The sequence below is a fragment of the Nicotiana tabacum genome, chromosome 9, assembly GCF_000715075.1.
Source record: "Nicotiana tabacum cultivar K326 chromosome 9, ASM71507v2, whole genome shotgun sequence".
Classification (NCBI taxonomy): domain Eukaryota; kingdom Viridiplantae; phylum Streptophyta; class Magnoliopsida; order Solanales; family Solanaceae; genus Nicotiana; species Nicotiana tabacum.
The window spans coordinates 93,010,748-93,022,114 of NC_134088.1; the positions used below are offsets into that span (position 1 = coordinate 93,010,748).

General features: G+C 34.5%; 1 non-coding gene across 1 annotated transcript; it reads left to right on the top strand.

The window, feature by feature from the left end:
- Positions 1 to 1,683: 1,683 nt before the first annotated feature.
- Positions 1,684 to 9,947, top strand: LOC107760971 (uncharacterized). The gene is made up of 2 exons (XR_012694963.1): positions 1,684 to 2,890; positions 9,665 to 9,947. It is a non-coding gene; the product is annotated as an uncharacterized LOC107760971 (transcript).
- Positions 9,948 to 11,367: the final 1,420 nt, after the last annotated feature.

The following is an 11,367-nucleotide window of genomic DNA, read 5'->3' on the forward strand; positions in this document are numbered from 1 at the left end:
AACAAAAATATTACACAAGATCGTGAAATTTCCTTGTTCGAAAGTCGAAACCAACAAAAATAATTCTCCTACTTTTTTTGTATTCTGTTATGTCTTTAATATTTTGTATCCTTATTAGAAGAAGATATTAAACACCGAATTATATTAGAAAAAACTTCTTTGATTTACAACTCCTAAATATTAGGAAAGTTTTTTGATTTTACAATTTTATCCAATGTAAAATATATTTTAAAAGAAAAAAAGACGAACGACATTTTGGTAAAGACATTCGTGCTTTTAATATAGTATAGATTATAAGTCAAATAATCATATTATTATAAGTCAAATAGAGTTAATGCTAAAGTGGTTGATTCATGATTGAGCCCACTTTGACGAGGCGTATGTTGGATTGTTGCAACATTCTTCCATTAATATGATTACTTATCTGGTTTGGTCTATAAGATTCTTTCGTAGCTTTAAGAACCAATGCATTATTGTTGTCAATTGTATTTCACATACAATATTATATATCTTTTTTTTTGGAGTATTTTTCGAGAGATTTTGATCAAAACAATTGAATTGCGTGCTAAGAGCAGCAATCTTTCGGGCGGGTGATCTTTTTGTTTCTGAAAATTTGTGACTCTATATAATCATGTTTAAGTTTGTAAAAAGACAAAGGTTAAAAATTCAACTGAATTACCATTTAGGACTTCTGAATAATATATGGTAAACATGACAATTTCGAGGTGTCACCTTTAAAGAAATGATTCAATATGACCTTCTACGCTTTGCTTAGAAGAAAATGGCCGATCAAAGATATTTTGTATTTTACTTTTAGATATAAGAATTGTAAAATTCGGGAAAAAAGTGAATTTTTTTTGTAAGTGAAAATGTTATTTGAAAACTAGAGTTGTGTTTGGACATGAATATAATTTTGGGTTGTTTTTGAAGTTTTGTGAATGATTAGAGTGAAAATTTTGAAAAATAGCTTTTTAGAGTTTTTCAAATTTTCGAAAAATCAAAAATTCATCTTCAAGTGAAAATTTAAAATTTTATGGCCATACTGATTTCGAAAAAAGTGAAATATTTTCGAAAAAAAATAAAATTTTTCTTATGTCCAAACGGGCTCTTAGTCAAATATAACTCTAGAATATGAAAATTCGTCGAAGACAACTGTAAATGGATAACACTACTTTTTGTTGATATTAGTTATATTATTGAAGTTTTATGCTTTGTTCACCATAATTATTAAATTGTTTTATTTGATCGATTTGTCTATATAAATCCAAAAGACGAATAACCCGAACCAAAACTGAAAAGAGATCAAGTCAAAGTTCAAAGCAATATGGCACCCGGAATCTTCAGGATCCGCCTCTGCCTTCAAGACAGCCTTAGTAACACAATATATATTAGCCATTAAAGCCCCCAAGGCTTTTTGATCTAGCAGTAAGTAAGAGTATAACACGTACGTGATGTGTGAGTAATTAGGCACACATCTTGATTTGAACTCTATTGCAAACAAGACCAAAGCCTAACGATTGACCATAAAAATGTAGAAAAAATAGATTAAAGCATAAAAGGAAACACACATTAGTTAGACATGAAAAACGCAAAGAAAAATCAGGAATAGTAAGGCATACTTTGGTTTTAGTCTCGATTTTGACATCATACATGCAGTGTCTTCTATAATGTGTCATGAACAGATTCTTTTTTCTCTGAGTGTTCATGTGGGTATTACATTACATTACACTATTACTATGAGAAAATATGATCGAGTAGAATGATTGGAATGTCAGTAAAATAGAGATACTTTTCAATTTTTTCCTTTATATTCCGGCAGCTTTGGAGGGCAGAAAAAGTTGATGAAGACCTATTCCATAAATGTCCAAAGGTGTAAGATTTGAGTTTACACAAATTAATTGTGTGAAGCATGAAATAAAATTTTATAATAAAAATTCTCAGTTGAACAACTATATAAGTGTTTAACTGAAAAAATGGTGATTACTCATGTTTTCTACTTTATTAGTCTCCATGCATATTGAGATTCCATCCTAAGTTAGAATGGGCCCATTTTAACTTTCATGGGCATTATTAGTATTTAGTAGCAACATGGCTGTTTGGACATAATTTTTTTCCTTTTTTCAATAATATTTTCAAATCTGTGTTTGATTATACATTTAACTGAATTTTTGAACATAAGTTTCAAATTTGAAAGAGTAATTTTTAAGTAAATAATATTTTTCTTTCATAAATTGCAATATTTTTTAAAATACATATCTCAATTTTCAAATACTTTTTTTTTCAACTTAAAAAATATTTTCTTTCAAATCTCCTACAGTATTTTTTATGTCAAAGCCTAAACGCCCTTCAAGTTTATATAACCACAAAATTTGAATCCCCATTTCGTTAGACAAAATCCAGAGACAGAGAAACATAGGAGAAAAGCAAAGAGATAGCAATGGTGAAAGATCTGAGCAACGATCAAATTTCCTCCATGAAGGAGGCATTCACTCTCTTTGACACCAGCGGCGACGGCAAAATTGCTCCATCGGAGCTAGGGATCCTAATGAGATCACTCGGTGGTAACCCGACCCAAGCCCAACTCAAATCAATAATCGCCGAGGAAAAACTCACCGCGCCGTTCGATTTCAACCGATTTTTAGACCTCATGTCAAAACACCTCAAACCGGAGCCATTTGATCGCCAATTGCGCGACGCGTTCAAGGTCCTTGATAAAGACGGCACTGGTTTCGTCGTCGTTTCGGATCTAAAGCATATTTTAACGAGTATTGGGGAGAAGCTTGAGCCTGCGGAATTTGATGAGTGGATCCGAGAAGTTGTTGTTGGATCCGATGGGAAGATCCGGTATGAGGATTTCATTGCTAGGATGGTTGCCAAGTGATTTTTGCATGTGAGTCCTTCTATCTTTTAGCATTTGATGAAAATCCCCCCGGAAAGTTTTATACGTGCAGAGTTTGTTCCAATATTTTGCTTAAGCTTGTTATTCATGTTGTTTGCGTGGGTTATGTATACCAGTTTGTGTAAATTCAACACTTAATGTACTCGTTAAGGTGCGTGCTTCACATTATTGTTTCTGAAGAATAACAAAAAACAATAATGATATCTTCAATGATTAGAATGGATGTTATATTCGCATTATTAAGACTGCTGGTACCTACTCCGCACTTTCATATACGGAAAGCAAAAAGATAGAGGAAATAAGTGTTACCGTACTTGTGCATGTATTCGGTAGAATAGTCAAGAAGCACGCAAGCTAGCTCCGAGACTACCTGTATCCTGAAAGAAGAGTGTGACAACTAGATGAGCCTGAACTAAACTTCTTTTGAACTATGAGGTGCAAGTTGTATAACGAACACCCCCCCGTTGGTGAAGCTAGCAAAATTTTCAAGGGTGTTCAAACTTGAACAAAAAAAAAAATCTCAACAAGTCGGTGCACCGAAAAATTTAAATCAAACAACGTGATATCGAGCTAAATTATAAAAATACGGGTAATAGTACAAACAATTGGATAAATCCAAATTAATATAAGAAGCATCGAAAAGAGATTCTACTTATTACAATTGTACTCAACGAGGCTTCATCTCTTGAAATGTTTTTATAATAGACTCATTAGAAACAATACTAAATACTTCTCTTTCTACATAAGGCACTATGCAACCGCCTAAAAAGTCATCATCCATTCGATTCCGCAAGTCATTCTTGATAAACTTCATTGCTGAGAAGGCTCTTTCAACGGTTGCAGTGGCAACAAGCAGAAGCAGCGCAAGTTTCACTAAGAGGAATACGAGAGGATAAACCGAATGCTTCTTTGTCTTAACTAATCTTTTTGAAAGATCAGAAATCCCATTTAGATTGGAGAACCTTTCATCAAAATTACGAACATCAATAATGTAACTCGCAAGTTGATTCTCAAGAGCACTCATCCGAAATTCATCAAAGTCATCAGGATACAATTCAGCCATCTTCATTATTTTTATGATATCAAAACTTGAAAATGAGTCAATTGGATTCAAACAAGCAACTCCATGAAGCAAATCAGTTGTCACTTCGTCAAAACGATCATTAAGTTCTTGAAGTTGCCAATCAAGAACTTTACAAAACACATTAACACGATAATGATGAAAGACAGTATAATCAGCAGGTTTTCGCCGTGATCTTCCAGAGTTAACATATAGATCATCAAAATTAGGCACCAAAATATCATGCTTGATACAAAATATAGATACTTTATCAACAAACAAATCTCATTCATCATCCCTCCTTAAAGTTTGCAATCTTTTCTTTGCTACTTGAACAAGTAGCATGACATTTGCAATATTTTGCTCTTTCTTTTGTAAGGATACATTCAGCTCATTAGTGATTCCTAAAATATCTTTCATTAAATGCAACAAGAAAGCAACCTTATATGTTTGACAAGCTTCAAGATACCCCGATGCCTTAGCTCTATCATCTAAAGTACCTGCATCTTCAACAAGAGTATCAAGAACATCAACAATAGAGCCAAACATACGAATAAAGTTTCCAAATGACTTGTAGTGAGATCCTCAACGAGTATCACCGGCTCTAACAAGACCAAGTTCTTGATTCAAGCCTCTACCTGTTTTTAGTTCACCCATATCTAATGCCTCTTGGAGTTTTTCGTTTTGAAAATCTCGAAATTCATCCACAAGTTTAAAAGTTCCAACACATTCAAAATATTTGAAACCAGTAATACAAGTTCACCTACATGAACACACTTCTTAGAAACCGCAACAAGAGTTAGTTGAAGTTGATGTGCAAAACAGTGAATAGAATGAGCCGATCTACTTTCTTGTTTAATTAACTTCTTAAGACCTTTAATATCACCTTGCATATTGCTTGCCCCATCATAACATTGTCCACGTATAGAAGATAAACTTAAAGAATGATGAACAAGTACATCGACAATTACTTTATTTAGAGAAAAAGCAATAGTATCTCGAACATGAACAATGCCAATAAACCTCTCCATCACACTTCCTTTTTTATCGACATACCGTAAAACAATAGCCATTTGCTCTTTGCGTGACACGTCTATAGACTCATCAACTAATAAAGGAAAGTAGTCACCATTTAGATCCTCTATTATAGCCTTAATAGTTTCTATCTTACATGCGGTCACAATTTCTTTTTGAATATCTGAAGAAGTCATCTTATTGTTTTTTGGAGCACGTTTCAACACAAAGGGTTTAATCTTATCATATTTATCCGCATACCATGAAAGAATTTCAATAAAATTAACCTTGTTCAATGACGTTTCACTTTCGTCATGACCGCGAAATGCAAATCCTGGATTCAAGAGAATCCTTACCACATCAACTGAAACGTTTAAGCGAAGCCAATATTCATGCTTAATTTGATCAGACTGTTTGTCAAATGCAACAATAATAGACTGTTGTTGCCGCATTAGATCATCACAATTTCTATTTGCTTTATTGTGAATACTATTTGGCAAACCAACATGTTTCTTAAAACATTCTTTTCTGTTCCAATTCCTAAACCCTTTACTCGAAAAAACATCACCACCACCTTGATGAATACTTTTGCCCTTAAATAAATAACAAGGTAAACAATATGCAGCATCAGTACTTACACTATACTCCAACCAATTAAAATCATCAAACCATATAGGATTAAAACGACCCTTAAATCCAGAAAAATCAGATTGAGGGAAGTCATGATATCGAGGTTGGCAAGGACCACCTTGAATGTATGCCCTCCTTATTTCATCGCGATGGTTTGGATGATACTCCAATATTGGAGTTCTTTCAGCTGGATCGGACTGTGGAGCAATTGTATCAATTTCTTGTCTTAGAGAAGAATGCGAGGGAAAATTTGATTGATTGGCATTTTCTTCTCTGTTAGATTGATTTTGAGATTCCGAACTTATTTTTGGTACTTTGTTGTAAAATTTCAACAAGTTCATTGCAACTTCAATTCCCTGAATGTATAAAGTAGTTAAAACATATTATTCCTAAGTCCTAAATCATTAGGAGACACACAAAATCAGTAAACTTTTACTATTACTCAAGGATTTACATGTCTTTCTATTTGTGCTCAAATATCTTGAGTAGACCCTTTTTAGGCACAGTACCAAACCAAAAATCATAGAACTTTAATAATTAATACCAAAACTGAAACTTTGAAGCCAAAAAAGAAAAGGAAAGACGAGTTTCTAAGTTCTAACCAGTTCAATGGAGAGTGGAGACTAGATTAATGGAGACTGGTGTTGTCGGAGTGATGAGTAGCGCCGGCGGAGAGGACTGAGCAGCAAGAACTTCCAAACCCAGAACTTCACTTGTCACTTGCAGACTTGCAGTAGCACTGTTACTGTAGCATAGAGTCAAAGAGATAGGAGAAGATGGAGACCAAAATTACCTAGATTTTTTCTTTTTGTTTGCGTGAGGAATGAGAAATTGAGAGGGATCGATTTTGATCTTTTAGGGATTTTGATTTGTTTATTCCAAATTTTTGTTTTATAAAGATTATTTGTTCCATATTTTTATTTTATAAAGTAAGTCAAACAGATCTAACGACGTCGTTTATTTTGTTTGTCTTTTTAAAAAATAAAAATCTGGAACGCAACAAAAATTGTGGAGAGTGAAGATCAAACCCGCGCCCATGAGGCCCTCTTGACCACCCTTTGCCACTGAGCTATGACTCTTCATTGTTGCAAGGGTGTTCAATATGTATTACATGTATGCAAATCCAAAAATTTTACCTATATACACAGTGTAATTTTTCCGATATTTTTCGACGAAGGGTGGTCAGTTGACCACCCTTGCTACACTGTAGCTTCGCCCCTTCTTTTTTTTTCCTCCTATATCCATCTTTCCCCTTATAGGATTGATTGTCAATGGCCACTTATTTAGTATTAGTATTTCATGTTGAAACATATTCTCCGTAAAAATCTTTGGGAGCCAAAGTTAGTAGTTGATTCCTTAAGTATGGAGCCAAACTTATTAGTTAATTCCTTAAGTATTCCTTTCTAATATTGGACATTGTTTAAAATGAAAGAGGTGGATAGGTGGGTGGTTTTGGGATAGCCTTCTTATGCGTTTGGAGCGAATGAGAATATTGCTAACTTTTAATGATAAACATCAATTTGGATCTCTCGAGGTTATTCATTTTAGTCAAGTTGGAAAATGGAGAGATGAGCTTCATCTTAAGAGTTGCATTGTTATCCTTCTGCTCATGTGATGTTGCGAAATGAAGCAAGAATGGCGTTCTCCTTAATACATATGCAGCTTCTTTTCTTGTGCGTGACCATTAGGAGAACAACTTTAGATAGTATGCATCTGTTTGGTTTTTTTGAAGTATTACATATTAGTGAAGAGGGAAAATTTAGCGTGTGAGGAGGATTCATCCTATGAGCTGCATGGTTGTCCTGCAACTCATGTGGCTTAGTTATATGAAGCTAGAGTGATGTTCTCCTTAATACATCTGAAATTCAATATGTTGTATGTGGACGTTAAGGGAACCACATTTAAAAAAAAATAAAAAAAATAAGAACAATAACTTTAAATGTCTTCTACTTGAATCTTTTAAGGTTATGCATTTTAAGTAAAGAGGGAATATGGTGAATGTTGAAGCTTCATCTGTGAGTTGCGTGGTTCTCCATAGTATTTTTGCAAGTTCATTTGTTACTTGTGAATGCTAAGGAAACATCAAGACTGCAACCTTTCTATTGCACAGTGAAGTGGAGATTCTTAGAAGATGGAAAGAATTGTTTCTTGTCCAGCATCTCCTCTGGAACTAGTGATTTCCTTTTAGGTCTTTATCTAGGATTTGGAGCAAAATGGTAGCACTTGGTTCATAGAACTAGAACATGTAATTAAAGTGACACTAAAAGGCACAAGGTTTGTGCCCCTTTGTATGGTGGAATGATTATGATTTTGGTGAGTTAGGGAAGGTGTATGTATATAGGTCTTGCAAGATAGTAGCTGATCAGGTTTAGGTTGAAGAGGCTCAAAGGTTTTTTGATATAACTTCCTTTTGATATGCCATAAATTTAAAAATCATCAAAGATGCTCTTGCTTGGAGAGTTTTTATTTCATTATGAAGAGGAGATTCACATCTCTAGGTGCATAGACTTCTTGACATTTCAGGAGAGCAGAATGGTTAAATTTGAGGGTTTCTACATAAACATTGGGGGGGGGGGGGGGGGCTACCTGTTGCAGGTTGGGGAAGGAGAGAATTTCAGAAAGTCTTTCTCTCTAAATATGTATTTATCTTCAGTAGTAGGCTGAGAGAGTAAATATGATATGTGTGTTGGTTTTTCCAATGAAACTAAATCAGATCTGGAGGTTGTTGGTGAACTTACAATCCTCTGATCTTGTTTTATGAAGTCACAACCTTATATTTTTTTTTTAAAATCAAGTCACAACTGTGAGAAGTAATTCATTTAAGTGATTAATAATCGGCTTGCTAAGCACTCACTGGGGTTGGGCGCATTAATGATGTGTGGTTTAACTTTGATGAGTCTTAAAAATGCATTTGAAATAACAAAAATACAAGTAGGGATAAAGTTGGAAACTGGAATTAGAAGGATATAACCACTGTTCTTGTACTTCTGTAAAAGGTCCCTTAAATTGCATTGTTTAAAAGAAAATTTATTAGAGGCTCTGTGATTGACCAATTGAGTTACACCTAAACACTATTGGTAATCCTTTATAATTTGCATAGATTATAGTCTAGATGCTCACAAGTTAGTCCGAACTCCATTGTTATTAAAACAAATGGTATAGATTATAGTCAAGTCAAATATAACTATAAGGCTATAAGCACACAAAAGTATGTTCTAGTGGTCGATGAAGTGGGACGAAAACCATGGTAGACCAGGGTTCAAAGAATGCTTGATGATTTCGTTCCATCTGCTTGCATTGGCGGCAGAGTTACCTGTTAGAGATAGCAAGTACCCTACAAAATAGTCAAGATATGATCGAGCTGGCTCGGACATCACCACTATAAAAAAAAAGGTCTAAGATAACTTATGAGTTCTGAGAAATAGACAAAATTTAAGACATACAACTAATTACATAGTTATAAATGAGTAAATGCTGCCTCCAAATTGCTTAACTTGACCACAATATTTGATGTTGGGAGGTTAGTTATGAATCATGACCTTTATTTCCTGTAGCCTACTATAGTTAACAATAAGAATAAACTTAAGAGGGAAAGGAAGTGAGTTCTTTGCTGATGTTAAGACGCATAAGTAATACGTTAAAAGAGATGGCATTTGTTCGTTTGTGTTGTGTTGTCAACACATTGCGATGTTTTGGAAAAGCAGAAGATTCATCTTGCTAGGATAAGTATTTTGTGGTTGAGATTATAATCCACCTTTAATTGAGGATATCACCTGTAAGAGAATTGACTTGTGTGAGACACTTAACAATCCCTATAGGATTAAACATGGTTCAAACTATGTTCATGTTACAACAGTTTCCAGGAGAAGCCTTGTGAATTTTGCCCTAAAACTTGAAAAGCTTTTTAAGATCACTTGGTTAACCCTCGTTGTAATATTTGCTTTCTGGTAGGTAATAATTATCACAATTTCAATTGATACAATTAATATCATATTTAATTTTGATCACTAGTTGAGTGAAATATTTTAACTTTACTGATTTTGCTTATTTTTCACATGCAGGTGATTTGCATCTTTGGCTATATTATTCATAGCATGAAAGAAGATCTGACCTTTTCCCTCGGTAGCTTAGCCTTTTTATTTGCATGTTTCATTGTGCCCCATTAGCCATTTTCCTAATTGTTGATTTTACTGTTTTCTTCCCTTGCACTGTCATTGAACAATTCTTGGTTCAAGTCTTTGGTTTGTATCCTGTATTTTTGTTTCATCATTCTGAAACATCGTGTAGGACATAGAGGTACTTAAGGAATACATTTGCTTCTTGCAATGTTGAACCAGTTGTGTACAGTACAGTTGCTTTCTATCTTCAACTCAATGCGTCAATACTTCTACGTGCTATAGTGGAATCTCTTGTCCATTATTAATTCTAAACTTCAGCCATGATCAATTATGTGTTTATTGATGCAGCAATCTACTTGTAACATTTAAGAAAAAAGAAAGGAATGTGTTTTAGACTAAACATCTCTTATTTGTGGTTGTATGCTTTATCCACTCGTTTTTGACAAAAAGAGTTCTCCTACTTATGAAAAATCGCTGGGTAAATAGTAATTGGGTCATTTATCTGGTGCATGATCTATCTTAATAAACAGCCAGTGAAGTGTGGCAGTGTCCACCTTATATATCTGGGATTATTTCAACTAAGTGTATGCCAAAGGTTGTCAACTAAGTGTATGCCAAAGGTTGTCAATTTGCACCAGTGAAGTTTAATCATATATTATTCTCACTTTGCATACTGGATGACTCCTAAAATTGTATCGCGCTCAATATACAACAATCGAAGCCCAGTTCCCGGGCATATTCGAGGGGCAAGTGTACAATTATATGTTATAATTCTGTATTGGTGTAATAAACAATTAAACTTTCTGGAAAAATAAAACAGAAAGTTAGTAATACTTGTTTAACGAAATAGATTCTTGAAAACAAAAAACAGTATAGGAATAAACCGAGCCCACTGAATACACAGTGTGTCCTTAAGGAAATTATTCACATCAAGTACCCGAGGTGGTGGAATATATCCTCCCAGGATAGAACGATTTAACTCACCAGAGTGTTGGTACCAAAACGCCGGTGAACAGCGAGCCACTCGAAGGCTGTAAAACACACTGGAATTAATTGTGCAGAAGAAAAAGAAGAAGAAGCTCAGAAAATTTCGTAAGGAAAGATTCTGGGATTCAAACTCTATTTATAGAGTTGCTAGCATTGTTTCTGAAAAGGTTTGCAACCTTTCAGAAACAGCCATGGCTGTTGGAAAAAGGGTTGTTTGAAATATTGCGGGAAAAATGTATTTAAAATAATCCGGGAAAGAAAACGGGCCTGACCGAACCGGTCGCGGGTCATGGTTTATTCCGGATTGAATTTTTCGTTAATTATTTAATTAATTAATTAAATAATTGAAAGGAATTTTGTCCAAAAGGATTAATCAATCAATCGAAATCCGAAGCCGAAGCCGAGCCGAGCGAGCGAGCGAGCGACGAAGACGGCGCGAGGCTTGCCTTTTTCTTAACTCTTTAAGAGCTAGAAGAAGAGCAATTATATATATACCCATCAAAAGCCTTTTCTTCCTCCGATATAGGACAATGTCTCTTTGCCAAGGGAAACTCAAATATTTCATTTTCCCTCCATTTCTCATTCACCCTCTTTAAGCTACACAAGCTTAAAATCCCAACAATCCCCCACATGAATGGGGAATGGCTATAAAATAAAGG